Source organism: Pongo pygmaeus, chromosome 3 (genome assembly GCF_028885625.2).
Source record: "Pongo pygmaeus isolate AG05252 chromosome 3, NHGRI_mPonPyg2-v2.0_pri, whole genome shotgun sequence".
Taxonomy (NCBI): domain Eukaryota; kingdom Metazoa; phylum Chordata; class Mammalia; order Primates; family Hominidae; genus Pongo; species Pongo pygmaeus.
The window spans coordinates 83309400-83333016 of NC_072376.2; positions in this window are offsets into that span (position 1 = coordinate 83309400).

Below are 23617 nucleotides of genomic sequence, written 5' to 3' on the forward strand. Positions count from 1 at the left end.
GCCATCCATTAGGTATAGAGTTGATGGTTCACCAGACTTCCATAGGGCAGGTCTCCTTCTATTCTCTTTTAAAGATGACTGTTGGCTAACCTTACTTGTAATTAATGAATTGCCTACGTGTGTATTCATTTAATATTTATCTTTCATAGGAACTCTTCAGTAAGTTTCATGAGGACAAAGATTATATCATGTTTTGTGAACTGCTGTTTATTCCCACTACTGAGCAGTGTTTGACACATAATATGTTATTAACTGTTGAATGAATGAATGAATGCTGCAAAACAGTGTAGGAGCCTGGCAGGTGATAAAAGACAATTAAAGGCTCTAGGTCTAATATTGTGTGCCAGGATAACTTTGCCAAGACCTTTTAAGAGACGAAAGAAAGACAACATGATGCTGACAGGGAACAATGTATACCTACATGGATTATTTAATCTGTTCTCAGAGTTTATGAAAGGAATAAAATGGTGTAGAAATGGATGTATTCCTCTCCTCTCTAATTCTGACCATACTCCTATCCCAATCTACTAATTTGGTATAGAATTACAGTGAGTTTTGCAATTCCATAGGAAATAATAAGATCAGTTTAATAATGAAGAATATTCCAGTGCTTATTTTCACGCCAAGCAGTGGCCTTAATTCAATCAACATCACTTTGAAAACGTCATATTCTTGCTCACCCCAATTGAAGATAGAATAAAGACTGAGACATTCAATATGTTTGGTGGACTGAGAGGGTTATTTACAATTATTTTGGTGCTGTAAATTGTGTCTTTGCATGGTCACTGAACTACTAGTAATACCCTCACTCCCACCGCCAGCACCAACATTGTCACTATCACCATAATAAGATCAATTACTGAGATAATACGTAGGAAAGCCATGCTTTGAATCCAAGGTGGTCTGACTCCAAAGCGCATGCTCTTTCTGTTGTGCTCTTGCTACAAAGTGTAATATTCATAGGCAAATGCTCCTACAGGGAGTAGGACAGTTACATCCTGTTTGATGGCATCACTGTCAGGTACTCTTAATCAGACAATTCCAAGGTTTTTGTGGTCTCAGTTCAAGCCTAAGCAGCAGAATTCCTGAGTTCAGTCTCTGTTAACCTTTCCCTAATCTCTTATTGCTCGTTGTCCTTATCTGTTAAATGGATTCATAGTTCATGAGAGAGGGGTGTGAATCACTAATGAATGTAGATCACAGAGGAGAGTGGATTAAAGAGATTAGCTCAGGAAAGAACAACATATTATCACTATGAAAGAACATTTTATCTTTGTGTTTGATTTTGGGTCTGGGTGTATTAAAACCCAGAAAAAGAAAAAATAATTATGATAATTCTTTACGGCTACCATGTGTGGTCAAACTTTTATCATGTAAGGTTAGAGAGACAAGACACTTAAGGACCCATCAAACATTTATTTGCTATTTCAAGTCTATTTATTTTTCACCTGCTCTATTGATCTTGATTTTGTTGTATATGCCACGTATGGGAACACTCTTTTTCACTAAAACCATGTTCCTAAAATTGTACTATGGTTTCTCATGAGGAATAATTCAATCTTTGACAGAGACTGGGGGCAGGGAGCTGGAAATCAGAATCATACAGGTAGAAAGGAAAGAACTTTTTAGAAACTGATTGGTTGCACAAGCTGGCAAGAAAACAATTTTAGGCCAGGTTGGTAACGTAAGATGCATTATTTCGCCACAGGAGTAGATAGGCCGTTAATACTTTTTATGAAGTTAATCTTCACTTTTACTTCATAGTGAGAGTAGTTAGGGTGTGGGCTTTATTTTTGTCATTCCAGTTTTATTACATCGTCTACTTTAAGTGAAATGGGAGTGTGCACTTCATGGTGTGTGGCATTAGTGCTTCCAAGGAGTGTGCCCCAAATCAGCCACATTTTAATTTAGATGTATCTGTACAAAGTAATAGACTGCTTTGCTAGATATTCTAGTCTTAGTATTTCTATACTTCCCTTTAACTCCAAAATACCAGATATAGTCTTTGGTCTGTTTCTTTCTGCTGTGATGTCACAGAGCAGTTTTGTTGCATTCCAATCATTGATGTAATATGATAAGTGATTTATCTCAGTCGGCTTCAATACAGAAGTTTGGGCTGAGTGAGGAGGCATGCTATAGTCTAAAATAAAACAAAACAGTAGATATATAGACTTACTAAGAAGACCTAAAAGATATTTTCATCAATAAGTGTGATTCTGTTTCAATATATTTTTATTAACGTAGTCTGCCTTTAGTCTAAACCAGAGGTTGGCAAAGTGTGGTTCTCTGTGGCCAAATCTGGCCACATCCGTTATTTGCATATCACCTATAGCTGCTTTCTCACAACAGTGGCAGAACTGAGTAGTTGAGACAAAGAATATATGGCTGGCAAAGCCCAAAACATTTACTATCTGACTCGTCACAGAAAAAGTCTGGCAACCTCTGGTTTAAACTAATTTCTTGTCCTATTTCTTATTAAGTATACACTCATGAAATATAACAAGCCCCTACATTCAAACTCTTAAGAAAAAAGGAAAAGCAGCCCGGGTGTGGTGGCTCACGCCTATAATCCCAGCATTTTGGGAGGCCAAGGTGGGCGGATCACCTGAGGTCAGGAGTTTGAGACCAGCCTGGCCAACATGGTGAAACCCCGTCTCTACTAAAAATACAAAAATAAGCTGGGCATGGTGACGCATGCCTGTAATCCCAGCTACTCAAGAGGCTGAGGCAGGAGAATCGCTTGAACCTGGGAGGTGGAGGTTGCAGTGAGCCAAGATCATGCACTGCACTCCAGCCTGGGGAACAGAGGGAGACTCCGTTTCAAAAAAAAAAAAAAAAAAAAAAAAAAAGCATTATTTTGAAGTTCCTCTTGTTATAGTACATCATTAAAACATGACACAGTAAGTCCCAAAATAAAAATTTCTATATAGCAGCTGGAACATTCTACGGCTTTAAATACTAAGTGTGTTAGTTTACTTTGTGGAAAGAAATGAAAAAACAAAACAAACAAACAAACAAACAAAAAAACTGTAAGACCTAAAACCATAAAAAAACCCAGCAGAAAATCTAGGCAATACCATTCAGGACATAGGCATGGGCAAAGACTTCATGACTAAAACACCAAAAGCAACAGCAACAAAAGCCAAAATTGACAAATGGGATCTCATTAAACTAAAGAGCTTCTGCACAGCAAAAGAAACTATCATCAGGGTGAACAGGCAACCCACAGAATGGGAGAAAGTTTTTGCAATCTATCCATCTGTCAAAGGGCTAATATCCAGAATCTACAAAGAACTTAAACAAATTTACAGGAAAAAAACAAAAAAAACCATCAAAAAGTGGGCAAAAGATAGGAACAGACACTTCTCAAAAGAAGACATTTATGTGGCCAACAAACACATGAAAAAAAGCTCATCATCACTGGTCATTAGAAAAATGCACATCAAAACCACAATGAGATAGCATCTCAAGCCAGTTAGAATGGTGATCATTAAAAAGTCAGGAAACAACAAATACTGGAGAGGATATGGAGAAATAGGAATGCCTTTTCACTGTTGGTGGGAGTGTAAATTAGTTCAGCCATTGTGGAAGACAGTGTGGAGATTCCTCAAGGATCTAAACCCAGAAATACCATTTGACCCAGCAATCCCATTACTGGGTATATACCCAAAGGATTATAAATCATTCTACTACAAAGAAACTTGCACACGTATGTTTATTGCAGCACTGTTCACAATAGCAAAGACTTGGAACCAAACCAAATGCCCATCAGTGATAGACTGGATAAAGAAAATGTGGCACATATACACCATGTAATACTATGCAGCCATAAAAAAGAATGAATTCATGTCCTTTGCAGGGACATGTATGAAGCTGGAAACCATCATTCTCAGCAAACTAACAGAGGAACAGAAAACCAAACACCGCACGTTCTCACTCATAAGTGGAAGTTGAACAAAGAGAACACATGGACACAGGGAGGGGAATTTCACACACTGGGGCCTGTCAGGGGGTTGGGGACTAGGGGAGGGGATAGCATTAAGAAGAATACCTAATGTAGATGATGGGTTGAAGGGTGCAGCAAACCACCATGGCACATGTATACCTGTGTAACAAACCTGCACGTTCTGCACATGTATCCCAGAAGATAAAGTATAATGATAATTAAAAAAAGAATTTAACTAATAAAAAAAGCATTATTTTGAAATTCTTCTTGTTACAGGACATCATTAAAACATGACCCAATGAGTCCCAAAATAAAAATTTCTATATGGCAGCTGGAACATTCTACGGCTTTAAATACTAGGTGCGTTAGTTTACTTTTTGGAAAGAAATAAAAAAAAATGTGAGCACATGTAGTTACTGTTTTTTAGGAGCTTGTAGAATCTTAACATTTTGAGCAAGTACCAATATTGGTATTATCCACAGAGCATAATAGTGAAAGCAGAAGTAAAGCCAAGAGCCTTGAGTCCAGTTGTTTTGTCCATAAAAAGAAAAATTTCTATTGATAATGGATCTGCAAGGGTAATAAGATCTTATTGGTTTACTAAGGAGTGAAATGTTATTAAATAGCAGCACTGTTAGAGCCAGGAGGCAATGGCTAAAAAAATTGCTATCTTGGGAAATACTGTTTATTGTTAACACTTGCTGTACTCACCCATATGAAGGAGTGATCAGCCACTAAATATTTTTGATTGTTGTAGAGGCAAAACAAATTGACTTTATTCACTCAAAGGATAGCAGGTCCTAATTCCTAGGAAAGTAATATACTTTTAAAATTTAGTATGTTGGGTTAAAACAGTTTTCAAATCAAGGTATTCTTTTGAAAGATATATCCTAATAATAAAGACCAAATTCTCCTAGTTCACAGGTCTCGTAAGAAAGGTGAAGAGAAAATATTGGGTATTAAGAAAAGAAAAAAATACAGTGTAAACAAAACAACTTTGTGTTCCAATGCCCTGTTTGGCATACAGAATAATTTTATCCGTAAGCAGTCTATTTTATTTGTAGCTCCACTTATGTGAACTTAGAGATATCTGCAGGAAAACTGCTTATGGAATGTAAATGAAATCATGAGATTTGAAATATGCATCAGGGTTTTAAAACGTGTCTTCCTTTGACTCTAGCTTTTATGAAATTTGAATACACAGTACTATCAAACTTAATTTTTCCAAGAAGAATTAAATGCCCAATTTATGTCTGAGCTTCAGATTCCTTGTCTGTCTCATAGTTACCACTAACACAGTTATTTAAACTTCATTTGGGTAAGTGAAATGACATTTAGTTTAAAAATTTTGTTTGGAGATTTCATGCTCTTCTAGAATGTAGGGTTGAACTGTAGGCAGATAGGATTATAGTTCAGATGTATTTTTCCTTGAATGTTTGAGTAACTGGCTGATCTGAATACCACTGCTACTTGATGAATTATTACAAAACTTAGTAGTTCACAACAATAAGCATCTTATTATGTTCACAGATTCTGTGGGATAGGACAGGGCACAGCAAAATGGCTTGCCTCTTCTTCATAATGGTTAGGATTCCAGCTGAAGAGATTTGAGGGCTGGAGTGATTTGATGGCAGGGAGTCAGAATCATTTAGAGGTTCCTTGACTCACATGTGCCTGTGTTGGGAAGACTTGAAGACTAGAGCTGCTAACCAGACTACCTACAGAGAGGTGGCTTCTCCATGTGGCCACTCCAAGTAGCTTGGCTTGGAGCCAAGCAAGGCAGCATTAGGACAATTGGGTTTCTTATACAGCAGCTCAAGTCTCCAAGCATGGCTATTCTGGCAAACAAAGTAGTAGCTGCATCATCTATGCCACATAGCCTTATTCCACCATGCTGTATTGGTCAAAGCGGTCCCAAGTACATCCAGATTTAAGGAGATGAGAATTAGACTCTGCCTTTTGAAAGGGGAGTGGCAAGGTCACACCAGAGAAGAGGATGTGGAAGTGAAGATGTTAGGGAGACCCTCTTTGGGAAATATAATCTGTGACATTGGCCAAAGAAAAAGTGAGTATACAATCAGGAGAATGTAAGTGTTATGTTAAAAGTGAAATGTTAACATTTTTGTGATGTTGATTATTTATTAGAATTGGATGTCTAATAGACATCTCAAACTTCTTATGTTCAAAATAGTGTTTTTTCTCTTTCCTCAAAAATCGAAACAGTGATTTTTGTCTTCCCTATAGTTGGTCTTCAAGTTTCTCCATCTTAGAAAATGGCACCATTTCCAAAACAAAATGTAGGAGTCACCTTTGATTTTTTGTGTTCTTTCAACTCTTATATCTAATGTGTCAACAAGTTCACTTAGTTCTACCTCCAAAATGTCTTTCAAATTTATTCACTTCTCTCCATCTTCAGTCCTCACCCCTGCCTTAGTCTGTTTTGTGTTGCTAAGAGTACCTAAGGCTGGGTAATATCTTTTTTTATTTTTAAAAATTATTTATTTGTTTTTTAAATTTTTTATAATTTTTGTGAATACACAGTAGGTGTATATATTTATAGGTTACGTAAAATATTTTGATATGGGAATGCAATGTGTAATAATCACACCAGGGTAAATGGGGCATCTATTACCTCAAGCATTTATCCTTTGTGTTACAAACAATCCAATTATACTTTTTTTTTTTTTTTTTGAGATGGGGTCTCATTCTGTTGCTCAGGCTGGAGTACAGTGTTGCAATCTTGGTTCACCGTAACCTCCGTGTCCTGGGTTCAAGCGATTCTCCTGCCTCAGCCTCCCAAGTAGCTGGAATTACAGGCACATGCTACCACGCCTGGCTAATCTTTTGTATTTTTAGTAGAGACGGGGTTTCACCATGTTGGCCAGGCTGGTCTCGAACTCCTGACCTCAGGTGATCTGCCCACCTCGGCCTCCCAAAGTGCTGGGATTACAGGTATGAGCCACCACTTCTGGCCTCTTTTAAATGCACAATTAAATTGTTTTTGACTATAGTCAACCTGTTGTGCTAGCAAATATCAGGTCTTATTCATTCTTTCTAATTTGTTTTGGACCCATTAGCCCTCCCCACTTTCCTCCCACCACCCCCACTACCCTTTCCATCCTCTGGTAACCATCCTTCTACTATTTCCATGAGTTCAACTGTTTTGATTTTTAGCTCCCACAAATAAGTGAGAACATGTGAAATTTGCCTTTCTATGCCTGGCTCATTTTACTTCACATAATGACCTCCAGTATCATCCTTATTGTTGCATATGACAGGATCTCATTCTTTTTTAAGGCTGAATAGTACTCCACTGTGTATATGTACCACATTTTCTTTATGCATGCATCTGTTGATGGACACTTAGGTTGCTTCCAAATCTTGGCTATTATGACCACTGCTGCAATAAACATGGGCATGCAGATACCTCTTTGATATATTGATTTCCTTTTTTTTTTTGAGTATATACCTAGGAGTGGGATTGTTGAATCATAAGGCAGCTCTATTTTTATTTATTTATTTATATTTATTTTTTGAGATGGAGTTTCACTCTTGTTGTCCAGGCTGGAGTGCAATGGCGCAATCTTGACTCACTGCAACCTCCGCCTCCCAGATTCTCCTGCCTCAGCCTCCCAAGCAGCTGGGATTACAGGCATGTGCCACCACACCTGGCTAATTTTTTTTTATTATTTAGTAGAGATGGGGTTTCACCGTGTTGGTCAGGCTGTTCTTGAACTCCTGACCTCAGGTGATCCACCTGCCTTGGCCTCTCAAAGTGCTAGGATTACAGGCTTGAGCCATTGTGCCAGCCTCTATTTTGATTTTTTTGAGGAGCCTCTAAACTGTTCTCCATAGTGCTTATACGAGTTTACATTACATAAAAGCCATTTTAATTGGGGTGAGCTGATATCTCATTGTGGTTCTGATTTGCAATTCTCTGATGATCGATGATGTTGAGCACCTTTTCATGTACCTGTTTGCCATTTGCGTGTCTTTTTTTGAGAAATGTTTATTTAGATCTTTTGCCCATTTTTAAATTGGATTAGTCGAGTTTTTTCCTTATAGAGTTGTTTGAGTTCCTTATATATTCTGGTTATTAATCCCTTGTCAGATGGGTAGTTTGCAAATATTTTCTTCCATTCTGTGGGTTGTCTCTTCACTTTGTCAATGAGACTGGGTAATTTATAATGAACCAACATATATTGTCTCACAGGTCTGGAGGCTGGGAAATCCAAGATCAAGGTTTCAGCATGTGGCAAGGACCTTCTTGCCAGTTCAGTTCTAAGAATGAACTTCTCGGATTCTAAATGTGATCGTGTGACACCCCTGTTTATAAATCTTCAGTAGTTTCTGATTGCACTTGGAATGAGATCTTAATTCCTTCCTAGACTTACAAAACCCAGCAAGATTTGTCTCTTGCCTCCTCCAAATCTCATTTCATCACTACTCTCTCTGCTCATTCATTGTGCTCTACTGTCACCAATCTCCCTTCGTTCCTCAACCCTCAAGTGCCTTTGAAACTGCTGTTTTCTCTGCCTAGAGCACATTCCCTAACATGCTCTGCATGGCTGGATCCTTTAAGGTGAGCTGTTGCCTCCTTAGTCCTTCCCTGACCAGCCAATCTAAATATTCTACCTCATTACCCTCTCCTTTATCATCCTATTTATTTCTATAGTAGAAATTATCTTATTATTTTATATGTTTGTTTACTTGTTTACTGCCTCTCTTATCAACTAGAAGTTAAGCTTCCTGAAGACAGTGGCCTTGTCTATCTTGCTTATCCCTGTTTCTTCAGTACTTTGCTGAATGTTGTGTATAATAGGCATTCCATAAATATTTTTTGAATGAATAAATGAAAGATGGTTTAAAACAAGAGGAAAATTACATGTTTAAGTCTAATTTCTCATGAAAACTTACCCATATTTTACTCAAGCCAATAACTGAATATAAAAGATGACTTTTACATGACTAGTCACAGAAGAATTAAAACTTACAAGTGTTTTTGGTCTCAATATTACCTATCAAGGGGGCTTTTACTATAATTGAACTTGTAAACATTATTAACTTCATTTATTAATTGTTTTATTTATTCATTCAGCTTTTAGTGAGAGCCTACTACATGCATAGGACTGTTCTAGAGGAGACAAATAATGTAAAAATGCATAAGACACATTTCCTACTTTCACAGAGCCTAAAATTTAGTGGGGGATATAAGAAACATATACCAAAAGCCTCAATACTGGTGATGGTGTTGGTGACATTTAAGTGGCATAGTCTAAATGCTATCAGTATGGAGGAGAGGTCTTCAGGGCTGAACTAATCAGAGAATATTGATTAGGCCAACATTTAAATTGGATATTTTAAAATAAGGCTTTTAACAGGTAGAGATGAAAATTGAGGAAATAAAGACATTCCTGGTAAAATACATGGCACGAGCAAGGGACTGGGACCAAGAAAATAAAATACATGTTTAGAAAATGGTGAGAAATCTAGGCTGAGTGGAGCATCAAACTGTGTATGGGATCAGCAGCAAATACAGCTGGTTGAAGCCAAGTCATGAAATGCTACTAACTCCAAGCTAAATAACACGGATTTCATTCAATAGTTGATGAAGAACTACTGAAAAATTTGTGTTTGTTTGGTTTTGCTTTTTTTTTTTTTTTGAAGAACGGTGGGAGGTTCATCAAAACAGTGCTTTAGGAAAATTAACGTGGCTTTGCGTGCAGGCTAGACTGCAAATGGAGAGTGTGGAGAGGAGAGTGTGGATGTTGGGAGGCCATACTTTATCCATCAAGGACCAAGTGGTGCCAACTTTCTTTATGTACCTCCTACAGGGAGATTGAGAAAGCACAGTATAGTAGAAAGAGCATAGGCCTAAGTCTAGTTACAGAACCCTGGCTTCGTAACTTTGGTACTTGTGTGACTTGAGGTCAGTCACTTGATGTTTCTGAGCCTCTGTTCCCTCAATTGTAGAACAGGGTTAATTTTTATCCTGTTGTCTAGTTTCCATGGGAATTAGGACATACTTGACAACAGTAGCTATATAGTATTATTAATGATTGAATGCAGCATTGAATTCATTTGCTTAAACTTTTCTAGTATTACATGGGGCGACTTCCATTTGCTTTGACTGGTGGTCTACGCTAAAGCAAGATTATGAAAGCAGTTTATTAGTACAGCACCACTATACCTAGTATGTAAATTTTCTTTTGCATTCTCTGAAAAATCACCTCCATCTACTTGATTACTCTGGTCTTTATTCCAAATAGTAACTGCAATGTCAGCAGAAGCTTTTGAATAGTTGTTTCTCTAAATGGAATGTCTTTTACTCTTGCCAGGATAGGCAAAGTGTTAAATAAATACTCAATACTTTCTGTATTTTAATTTAATTAAAGAAGCAGTAATGAAATTTGAGGGCTACTGGTGGAGGCAGAGAGAGTTGTCTAGAACTCTTCTACTTTGTTCTGTTTGTCTCTTATTCTTTTTTCCTTATTAGAATTTATTTTAAATAACTTCCCTGGACTAGGATGCCAGGCTATTTGTTCCAAGACATCACCACACCTATGAAAAAATTTGAGTATTGAGAAGTAATTTGGGGTTACTTTCCTTGGATCAAAGTTACTTAAACACTTAGATGAAAGCTTGAGAGGAAAGGAATTTACCTATCAATAATTCAAAAACAATCTCCCTCTTCCAATTCCTTCTTTACCATTACATATTCTAGCATAGATATTTTCTTTTTCTTTTCTTTTTTTTTTTTTTTGAGAGGGAGTTTCGCTTTGTCGCCAGGCTGGAGTGCAGTGGCGTGATCTTGGCTCACTGCAACCTCTGCCTCATGGGTTCAAGTGATTCTCCTGCCTCAGCCTCCTGAGTAGCTGGGATTACAGGCACATGCCACCATGCCTAGCTAATTTTTGTATTTTTAGTAGAGATAGGGTTTCACCATGTTGGCCAGGATGGTCTCGATCTCTTGACCTTGTGATCTGCCCGCCTCAGCCTCCCAAAGTGCTGGGATTACAGGCGTGAGCCACTGTGCCTGGCCTAGCACAGATATTTTCTGACAAATGTTTGCAGAATACGAATCTTCTTTAAGTTTAAGCAAGTAAAAATTGCTGAATGAAAAGAGATATGTTGGCCTTTGTCACTAATTTCTGTGTAATTCTGAGTAAAATGTTAGTTTTTTTGTAAACAGAGATAAAAGTCTCAAAATTTAATTTAGGAATGAAGATTACTAGCATCAGTCTCAGTGCCTAGATACCAAACACCAGCACCACCATCAGAACACTAAGAAAAAGATTTCCCTCCTCCGCTTATTTTATAATGAAAAATCAAAAGGCTAAGGTCATAGTATCAGTAGTCCTCCCCTTACCCACAATGGATACTTTACAAGATCCCTAGTGAATGCCTGAAACTGTGTATAGTACTGAGCCTTATATATACTATGTAGTACTGTCTGTACTATGTTTTTCTGTATAGTATATTATAAACAAATACCATGGTGTTACCAGTGCATGGGAAATTATTAATGACTTTCAAACCTATATGTTGTATTTCTACTGTGCACCCCATAGGAAGGACTGTAGATAGAAAGCACATACCTGTGACTGAAGGTAGAAGAAAACACCATTGAAACTCTCATGTGAGACAGCTGTGGCAAAATGTAGTCAAGATAAAAAAGAAATAAAATCAAAGTCTAGTATTTCCAAATTCCAAAATTCTGTTTTTGGATAGCTGATATCGCAGAAGTATATGTGGGTATTGATATCAGTATATATGTGCTCTGTCAGGTTCAGTTGAAACGAGAGAAGTAGATGTAATTTAGATGTTCTATTGTGTGGATGTCCCCAACAATTATCTTTTATTATTAATTAATTAATTAATTTTGAAATGGAGTCTCCCTCTGTCACCCAGGCTGGAGTGCAGTGGCACGATCTTGGCTCACTGCAACCTCCACCTCCTGGGTTTAAGCGATTCTCCTGCCTCAGCCTCCCAAGTAGCTGGGATTACAGGCACGTGCCACCACGCCAGGCTAATTTTTGTATTTTTAGTAAAGACAGGGTTTCACCATGTTAGCCAGGTGTCAATCTCCTGACCTCGTGATCTGCCTGCCTCAGCCTCCCAAAGTGGTGGGATTACAGGTATGAGCCACTGCGCCTGGCTATCCCCAACAATTATCTAACCCTTCTGGACCAGATGTTTAAATTGACTGAGAAAGACCAATCCAACTCAACTCCAAACTCCCTCAAATTTTGAGTAAATCTGAAACAGTTGACCATGTATAAAAATGTAGGGAGTTCTGATAGACATATCGTTTCTTGTGAAGATGAAAGTAATACCACCAAAAAATAAATAAAACAACAAGAAAGAAAGTGATACCACTACTAACAACGGGATTTTTATCAAGATTAAATGAGTTAATTTACTAGAGCAGAACCTAAAACATGGTAATGGCTATGTAGGTGTTGGCCATATTATTATTATTACTGTTGTTAGTGAGGCTATCAATATTTTAATTGCCAGATAGCAGAAACTGTCAATAGACAACTTATTCCACTGGAATTTTTATAAACAGAAGGGAAATTCTGGAATTGTGTTTAGATAAGAGTACAACAGCCATAAACTGGGTTTGAAAAGATGGAACCAATTTCCTTTTTTTCTCCCTAGCCACATCTCTTAAAATTTGTGTTTTATGACAAAAGAGATTGTCCTCACTCAAAATTAGGCTCAATGACCACACCACACCTTTTTTTTTTTTTTTGAGACAGAGTCTTACTCTGTTGCCTCTGAGCACAGAGGTATGATTTCGGCTCACTGCAGTCTCTGCTTCCCGGATTCAAGCAATTCTCATGCCTCAGCCTCCCAAGTAGCTGGTATTACAGGTGTGCACCACTACGCCCAGCTAATTGTATTTTTAGTAGAGACAAGGTTTCAGGATGTTGGCCAGGCTGGTCTCGAACTCCTGGACTCATGTAATCCACCTGCTTCGGCCTCCCAAAGTGCCGGTATTACAGGGGTGAGCCACCACACCTGGCCCACACACCATTTTTTAATACAGTATGGTCAATCAACTGGAAACCACAAATCTAAATTATGCAAAGGAAATATGTAAAAATATGAAAGTCTTCCCAGAGATTTTTTTACTGCCACTCCACCTATTTTTCTCTATTTTATGATGATTTAAAAGTAAAACGACATTGCTTTTATAATGAAAAAAGCAACACATTTTCTTTTATTTGTTTTTGAGACAGAGTCTTGTTGTTTTGCCCAGGCTGGAGTGCAGTGGCATGATTATGGCTTACTGTAGCTCAGGCTCAAGCAATCCTCCTGCTTCAACCTCCCCAGATTTTGGGATTACAGCAATTTCCTTCCGAAAATCTTTTTGTCCTTTTTTGACACTGATTTGAATGGAGCCCAGGTGGGGAGTGAGCAAATACTTTTGGCACTGAACAACATCCAATAACTATGAAAGGGGTTAGACATTCTAGTCTTGTCACTGGTGTCTCAGTAGCCACTGTGTCATAGCTTGTAAAAGTATTAATCTATCAGGTAGGCTTCTGTTTAAATTATATACTTATTCATATGGAAAACTATAGGCAGATAAATGGAATTATTTATATATTTTAAATCCAAATTTCATTTAAAAATAAGCAATCTATGTGCTCAGTTAAAATTTTTAAAAAGTGGGGGTGGAGCCAAGATGGCCAAATAGGAACAGCTCCAGTCTACAGCTCCCAGCGTGAGTGACGCAGAAGACGGGTGATTTCTGCATTTCCAAATGAGGTACCGGGTTCATCTCACTGGGGATTGTTGGACAGTGGGTGCAGGACAGTGGATGCAGTGAACTGAGCGTGAGCCAAAGCAGGGCGAGGCATCGCCTCACCTGGGAAGCGCAAGGGGTCAGGGAATTCCCTTTCCTAGTCAAAGAAAGGGGTGACAGACGGCACCAGGAAAATCGGGTCACTTCCACCCTATTACTGCGCTTTTCCAACGGTCTTAGCAAACGGCACACCAGGAGATTATATCTCGCACCTGGCTCGGAGGGTCCTACGCCCACGGAGCCTCGCTCATTGCTAGCACAGCAGTCTGAGATCAAACTGCAAGGCGGCAGCCAGGCTGGGGGAGGGGCGCCCGCCATTGCCAGGCTTGAGTAGGTAAACAAAGCAGTCGGGAAGCTCAAACTGGGTGGAGCCCACCACAGCTCAAGGAGGCCTGCCTGCCTCTGTAGACTCCACCTCTGGGGGCAGGGAATTGCCAAACAAAAGGCAGCAGAATCCTCTGCAGAAGTAAATGTCCCTTTCTGACAGCTTTGAAGAGAGTAGTGGTTCTCCCAGCACGCAGCTGGAGATCTGAGAACGGACAGAATGCCTCCTCAAGTGGGTCCCTGACCCCTGAGTAGCCTAACTGGGAAGCACCCCTCAGTAGGGGCAGACTGACACCTCACATGGCCGGGTACTCCTCTGAGACAAAACTTCCAGAGGAACATCAGGCAGCAACATTTGCTGTTCACCAATATCCGCTGTTCTGTAGCCTCCGCTGCTGATACCCAGGCAAACAGGGTCTGGAGTGGACCTCCAGCAAACTCCAACAGACCTGCAGCTGAGGGTCCTGACTGTTAGAAAGAAAACTAACAAACAGAAAGGACATCCACACCAAAACCCCATCTGTACGTCACCATCATCAGAGACCAAAGGTAGATAAAACCACAAAGATGGGGAAAAAACAGAACAGAAAAACTGGAAACTCTAAAAATCAGAGCGCCTCTCCTCCTGCAAAGGAACGCAGCTCCTCATCAGCAATGGAACAAAGCTGGACAGAGAATGACTTTGACGAGTTGAGAGAAGAAGGCTTCAGATGATCAAACTACTCTGAGCTAAAGCAGGAAGTTAGAACCCATGGCAAAGAAGTTAAAAACCTTGAAAAAAAATTAGACGAATGGCTAACTAGAATCACCAATGCAGAGAAGTCATTAAAAGACCTGATGGAGCTGAAAACCAACGCACAAGAACAACGTGACGAATGCACAAGCCTCAGCAGCTGATTCGATCAACTGGAAGAAAGGGCATCAGTGACGGAAGATGAAATGAATGAAATGAAGCAAGAAGAGAAGTTTAGAGAAAAAAGAATAAAAAGAAATGAACAAAGCCTCCAAAAAATATGGGAATATGTGAAAAGACCAAATCTACATCTGACTGGTGTACCTGAAAGTGACGGGGAGAATGGAACCAAGTTGGAAAACACACTTCAGGATATTATCCAGGAGAACTTCCCCAATCTAACAAGGCAGGCCAACATTCAAATTCAGGAAACACAAAGAACACCACAAAGATACTCCTCGAGAAGAGCAACTCCAAGACACATAATTGTCAGATTCACCAAAGTTGAAATGAAGGAAAAAATGTTAAGGGCAGCCAGAGAGAAAGGTTGGGTTACCCACAAAGGGACGCCCATCAGACTAACAGCTGATCTCTCGGCAGAAACTCTACAAGCCAGAAGAGAGTGGGGGCCAATATTCAACATTCTTAAAGAAAAGAATTTTCAGCTCAGAATTTCATATCCAGCCAAACTAAGCTTCATAAGTGAAGGAGAAATAAAATCCTTTACAAACAAGCAAATGCTGAGAGATTTTGTAACCACCAGGCTTGCCCTACAAGAGCTCCTGAAGGAAGCATTAAACATGGAAAGGAATAACCAGTACTAGCCACTGCAAAAACATGCCAAATTGTAAAGACCATCGAGGCTAGGAAGAAACTGCATCAACTAATGAGCAAAATAATCAGCTAACATCATAATGACAGGATCAAATTCACACATAACAATATTAACTTTAAATGTAAATGGGCTAAATGCTCCAATTAAAAGACACAGACTGGAAAATTGGTTAAAGAGTCAAGACCCATCAGTGTGCTGTATTCAGGAGACCCATCTCACATGCAGAGACACACATATGCTCAAAATAAAGGGATGGAAGAAAATCTACCAAGCAAATGGAAAACAGAAAAAGGCAGGGGTTGCAATCCTAGTCTCTGATAAAGCAGACTTTAAACCAACAAAGATCAAAAGAGACAAAGAAGGCCATTACATAATGGTAAAGGGATCAATTCAACAAGAAGAGCTAACTATCCTAAATATATATGCACCCAATACAGGACCACCCAGATTCATAAAGCAAGTCCTTAGAGACCTACAAAGAGACTTAGACTCCCACACAATAATAATGAGAGACTTTAACACCCCACTGTCAACATTAGACAGATGAATGAGACAGAAAGTTAACAAGGACATCCAGGAATTGAACTCAGCTCTGCACCAAGCGGAACTAATAGACATCTACAGAACTCTCCACCCCAAATCAACAGAATATACACTCTTCTCAGTACCACACTGCACTTATTCCAAAATTGACCAAAATTGGAAGTAAAGCACTCCTCAGCAAATGTAAAAGAACAGAAATTATAACAAACTGTCTCTCAGACCACAGTACAATCAAACTAGAACTCAGGATTAAGAAACTCACTCAAAACCGCTCAACTACATGGAAACTGAACAACCTGCTCCTGAATGACTACTGGGTACATAAGGAAATGAAGGCAGAAATAAAGATGTTCTTTGAAACCAACGAGAACAAAGACACACCATACCAGAATCTCTGGGACACATTCAAAGCAGTGTGTAGAGGGAAATTTATAGCACTAAATGCCCACTAGAGAAAGCAGGAAAGATCTAAAATTGACACCCTAACATCACAATTAAAAGAACTAGAGAAGCAAGAGCAAACACATTCCAGAGCCAGCAGAAGGCAATAAATAACTAAGATCAGAGAAGAACTGAAGGAAATAGAGACACAAAAACCCTTCAAAAAATCAATGAATCCAGGAGCTGGTTTTTTGAAAAGATCAACAAAATTGATAGACCGCTAGCAAGACTAATAAAGAAAAAAGAGAGAAGAATCAAATAGATGCAATAAAAAATGATAAAGGGGATATCACCACCAATCCCACAGAAATACAAACTACCATCAGAGAATACTATAAACACCTCTATGCAAATAAACTAGAAAATCTAGAAGAAATGGATAAATTCCTCAACACATACACCCTCCCAAGACTAAACCAGGAAGAAGTTGAATCTTTGAATAGACCCATAACAGGCTCTGAAATTGAGGGAATAATTAAGAGCTTACCAATCAAAAGAAGTCCAGGACCAGATGGATTCACAGCCGAATTCTACCAGAAGTACAAGGAGGAGCTGGTACCATTCCTTCTGAAACTATTCCAATCAATAGAAAAAGAGGGAATCCTCCCTAACTCATTTTATGGGGCCAGCATCATCCTGATACCAAAGCCTGGCAGAGAAACAACAAAAAAAGAGAATTTTAGACCAATATCCCTGATGAACATCAATGCAAAAATCCCAATAAAATACTGGCAAACCGAATCCAGCAGCACATCAAAAAGCTTATCCACCATGATCAAGTGGGCTTCATCCCTAAGATGTAAGCCTGGTTCAACATAAGCAAATCAATAAACATAACCCAGCATATAAACAGAACCAATGACAAAAACCATATGATTATCTCAATAGATGCAGAAAAGGCCTTTGACAAAATTCAACAGCCCATCATGCTAAAAACTCTCAATAAATTAGGTATTGATGAGACATATCTCAAAATAATAAGAGTTATCTATTACAAACCCACAGCCAATGTCATACTGAATGGACAAAAACTGGAAGCATTGTCTTTGAAAACTGGTAGAAGACAGGGATGCCCTCCCTCACCACTCCTATTCAACATAGTGTTGGAAGTTCTGGCCAGGGCAATCAGGCAGGAGAAGGAAATAAAGGGCATTCAATTAGGAAAAGAGGAAGTCAATTGTCCCTGTTTGCCGATGACATGATTGTATATCTAGAAAATCCCATTGTCTCAGCCCAAAATCTGTTTAAGCTGATAGGCAACTTCAGCAAAGTCTCAGGATACAAAATCAATGTGAAAAAATCACAAACATTCTTATACACCAATAACAGACAAACACAGAGCCAAATCATGAGTGAACTCCCATTCACAATTGCTTCAAAGAGAATAAAATACCTAGGAATCCAACTTACAAGGGATGTGAAGGACCTCTTCAAGGAGAACTACAAACCACTGCTCAATGAAATAAAAGAGGATACAAACAAATGGAAGAACAATCCATGTTCATGGGTAGGAAGAATCGATATCATGAAAATGGCCATACTGCCCAAGGTCATTTATAGATTCAATGCCATCCCCATCAAGCTACCAATGACTTTCTTCACAGAATTGGAAAAACTACTTTAGAGTTCATATAGAACCAAAAAAGAGCCCACATTGCCAAGTCAATCCTAAGCCAAAAGAACAAAGCTGGAGGCATCACGCTACCTGACTTCAAACTATACTACAAGGCTACAGTAACCAAAACAAAATGGTACTGGTACCAAGACAGAGATATAGATCAATGGAACAGAACAGAGCCCTCAGAAATAATGCTGCACATCTACAACTATCTGATCTTTGACAAACCTGACGAAAAGAAGAAATGGGGAAAGGATTCCCTATTTAATAAATGGTGCTGGGAAAACTGGCTAGCCATATGTAGAAAGCTGAAACTGGATCCCTTCCTTACACCTTATACAAAAATTAATTCAAGATGGATTAAAGACTTAAATGTTAGACCTAAAACCATAAAAACCCTAGAAGAAAACCTAGGCAATACCATTCAGGACATAGGCATGGGCAAGGACTTCATGTCTAAAACACCAAAAGCAATGGCAACAAAAGCCAAAATTGACAAATGGGATCTAATTAAACTAAAGAGCTTCTGCACAGCAAAAGAAACTAACATCAGAGTGAACAGGCAACCTACAGAATGGGAGAAAATTTTTGCAATCTACTCATCTGACAAAGGGCTAATATCCAGAATCTACAATGAACTCCAACAAATTTACAAGAAAAAAACAAACAACCCCATCAAAAAGTGGGCAAAGGATATGAACAGACCCTTCTCAAAGGAAGACATTTAAGCACCCAAAAGACACATGAAAAAATGCTCATCATCACTGGCCATCAGAGAAATGCAAATCAAAACCACAATGAGATACCATCTCACACCAGTTAGAATGGCGATCATTAAAAAGTCAGGAAACAACAGGTGCTGCAGAGGATGTGGAGAAATAGGAACACTTTTACACTGTTGGTGGGACTGTAAACTAGTTCAACCATTGTGGAAGTCAGTGTGGCGATTCATCAGGGATCTAGAACTAGCAATACCATTTGACCCAGCCATCCCATTACTGGGTATATACCCGAAGGATTATAAATCATGCTGCTATAAAGACAAATGCACACGTATGTTTATTGTGACACTATTCACAATAGCAAAGACTTGGAAACAACCCAAATGTCCAACAATGATAGACTGGATTAAGAAAATGTGGGACATATACACCATGGAATACTATGCAGCCATAAAAAACGATGAGTCCATGTCCTCCGTAGGGACATGGATGAAGCTGGAAACCATCATTCTCAGCAAACTATCCCAAGGACAAAAAACCAAACACCGCGTATTCTCACTCATAGGTGGGAATTGAACAATGAGAACACATGGACACAGGAAGGGGAACATCACACACCGTGGCCTGTTGTGGGGCGGGGGGAGGGGGGAGGGATAACATTAGGAGATATACCTAATGTTAAATGACGAGTTACTGGGTGCAGCACACCAACATGGCACATGTATACATATGTAACAAACCTGCACGTTGTGCACATGTACCCTAAAACTTAAAGTATCATAAAAAAATTTTTAAAAAGTATGAATGATTCGGTGAAAAGTCTTCCTCCCTATGCCTGCTCTAGTTCCCCTTCCTGGAAGCAAATAGTGCTTTTAATTGCTCATGTATCCTTCAAGAGATGCTTTATGCACATGCAAATAAATACACAGATATAGTCCCAATGTTATTGTGTAAGAATGATGTCATAAGGAATTTGTGAAGCCTGAAATCTGTCTTAATAGAAATATATCCTGTGTAAGTAAGCTTCTCTATTTTAATGTTCCAAAAAAGAAGGAATGCCATCAATCATTCTGTAATTACTGAATGCCTACTATGTGTAAGGCACCATGCCAGATGCTGTTTGTACTGTCAAGTTGCCTTTACAGTTTTTCATATTTATGTCTTGTTGATTCAGATCTGTCCTCGAACATTCCTATCTCAGAAAGACCTTCCTTGACCCCCTACTTGAAAGCAGCTGTCCCTTGCCCTGTCAACTCTATCACATCTCTGTGCTTTATTTCTTCTAGGGCTAAGGGGATTCTACAATTTCTCACTATGTCTTCCTTTTGAGGTGAAAGGGAGTGCTGTTATCATTACAGAAGGATAACAGGGGTAAATTGGCAATGTGACCTGGGATAGTTGGACACCCTCTTCATAGCATTTATCACTTCATTGCATTTAGCATTCCAAGATAATGGACATTATTTTGTCCACTTATTTGTTTACTTGTAAGTTCCATGAAGCAGGAACTTTTCTTGTTCTAGGAATCCATCACCCAGAAGAGTTCTTGACACAGAATACGTAGGTTCTTAATAAATATTGTTTGACTGAATGGATGACCCAAGCATACCCCATATTCTGTGGTAGAAGTGAGCATCCTTTGGTTGGCACTGGTAAATTGAAAAGCCATGAAGGCACATTTGCTCAGAGTGCTCTTTCCCTAAGCAGAGGGGAAAAAGGAGCCAATTTTTATTATTCAGATTTTGATTTGCAGTGTTTTCCGTGAAGACATGAGTCTGGTAGATGGGTACTAGCAACATCAACTGTTTTGTTACTTGCAAGGAGACTGAGGTGCTGTGGTCTCCAAGATAGGCCTGGTCTAAAAAGCAGACCAGTGGGATGTGAATGGTAATAGCCCAGTTGGATCTGGTGGTCGGTTAGTCCATACGGAAACCTGTCTCCAAGCAATGGAACAGCTGAATCCGCATGACAGTCCATAGGCCAAAAAGGAGGAGCAGCTTTTAAGTGGCCTGCCATGTAGGCCCATTCAATTCCCAAGGAGGCGGGAAGCCAGTGGGATACAAAGGAAAAAGCACCTTTCTGTGTCTGGGAAGTTGCTAGTCTGATCATGCATATGTACATTTCACACACACAAGCGCGCGCGCGAGACCACACACACACACACACATTATCAGAGTCCAAGGGCCTCAAGAGTCTGTTCTGGTAGAGAAGTCTAACATAATTCTCTACCACCGTACCTAAAACCAGACCAATCTTTTAAATCAGGGGCCTGGGTTTTAGTGGCTTAGTAGCTCATTTTAAGTTTTCCTTCTTCTTCCAAACAGAGAGGCCTGTGTCCTGTGTTATGCTGATCTATCAGAGAATTGCTGTAGGAGGAAGGGGCCAAAACATTGGCCTAAGGTTATTAAACAGAGCTTTCGTAATAAATATGTTGATACCATTTCTGAAAGAGTTGCATATTTCTCTATCACATATTGTTCAATTTTATTAGAGGAAATCATTCTGGTATCCTGTTGGAATTGTTGAATTTTGGGGTATTATCTTAAGCTCCTTGATTTTAATGCTGTAGGAACTGAGACTCAGATTGAATAACTTGCCTTCCTTGACATTAACTGAGATAAGCTCCTGTTTTCAGAAGTTAGAGCCCTCTTCTGATATTTGACTTTAGGCATGTGTTTTAAAAACGACAGTTGGATATGGTTGAGAGCTCAGTTGCTAAAGCTGTGAAGCAACTTGGGACACATGTTTAACCAAATAAAATTATTTTCCCCAGCTCATGCTGTGCTGACAGCTTCCAAAAACTGTGTTCACCTTCATTCTCTCCTCATAAAAAGGGGCTACAGGTATTTTTAAACCTGGAGTTTGAGGAAGAGAATGTTAATTATAAATCTAGATTAGTTGAATGTGTTCAAGAATTTGCCAGACTGAATATGAATACTCGTGGAGTGTAAGTGAAACAAAAATGAGGCCTTTGGTGATCTATTATCTATCGATCTATATCTATCTGTCTTTCATCCCAGATTGGTTTTAGAATGAGAAGAAAAAAAGTGCTTTTTCTCATTTTTTACTCTTACACAATGAAGTGGTTAACAAAATTGATACAGAGTGGCAACTTTAATGATCATTCTGTTGCAAACAACTACAAGTCCAAACAAATATCAGCACAAAGAAAATCTCTATTCTGTGTAGCAAAATGTTGCTCAGACTTTCGCCAATGAGCCACCTATTTAAAAACGACTTGATATTGACAAACATCTCTGATCAGTCTTTGACGTTTATAATAACAAGCTATAACGTTATCTCCTACCACCTTTCTGTTTAGGCCCCAGTATGAAATGCGTATGAATGTTATAATTTTGTATAACTCCAGGAGAAACATCCAACAATATTTTTCACCTTTTTTTCCTAATAGTGAAAAAATCCAAATATAATAGTTATATTTATGGATTCTGCTCTTTGTTGAACACAGTGCTTTACAGATAACATCTGGTGACAAGCCATCACTCTTCCTATTTTATGTAATGAGGAAACTTAAATACAGAGTCTTTAAGGACCTGTTCAGTCACACAAATACTGAGAAAATTCTATGCTAATAATCCTACGTGCAGGTCACATCGGCACCTTACTTTCAATAATCAACGCAGGGCCGATCAATTGCATTATTCTACTACATACAACTTCTTGTTTTAGAATCAAAGAATGTCATGCCTATAAGCGACCAGAAATGCCTGGACTACCTATTCGAAAACTTTCATCTTCATTCTTCTTAGAGACATTATGTCGTCATCACCTGCTGCCACTAGATGGTGCTTGTCATCGAAACAAAGGTCCTTCCTCCTTTCTGTTTAGATGCCTTGGATGATACAAAAGAAATTTGATTAATAAGCTAAGTACTGGGCTGGTATTCTAAGAAGTCCTTTAGTACAGAGAGTTGTTGATTAAAAAGTAAACAAATCATTATCAGTAAAGCTTACTTACACCATTTTTCTAATTCCATCAGTTTTTCTGCTCATTCTTCTTGTCACCAAGCCGTGTGAACCCCAACACAAAAAGAAGTAATAAATCTTTCTTTGTGCTTATGAGAATCAAGAGACACAGCACAAGCTTTAGGAGAGGTGAACAAAAATCTCAGGATTCATTGTTATCACCCGGAAAAGCAATCGAAAGTGATCACATGCAGAGGTTATAAGAAAAATTAATCAATGAACTTTCAAAGGAAAACACACATATATCTCAACTACTGGACACTAATCAATAGGAAAGGAAATAGAACACACTCTTTTAATTGTGGGATAGCAAACATCAAGTAATGAAAATGATAACAGAGGTTGTCAACGCTTTGCCAAAGACTCTTTTTCTCATTAATTTAAGACACATACCAAATCTCGCCTCCATAGTACTCTCATTGTCTCCCTGCCTCCCACCCCACAAACTAACTTTATGCTCCTTTTAGGGAAAATTCTTGCCAATCTTTGTACTGGAATGCCTTCAGGAGTTATCTATTTAACTTACATGAAGGAGAGTTTGATATATTTTGCAGCAGAATGCTTGAAAAATGTGTTTCTTGGACTTTTTTCTTTCTTATTCACCAACACTGAGTGTTCATGGCTGCTTCACGATTATAATGAGAAATTGCCA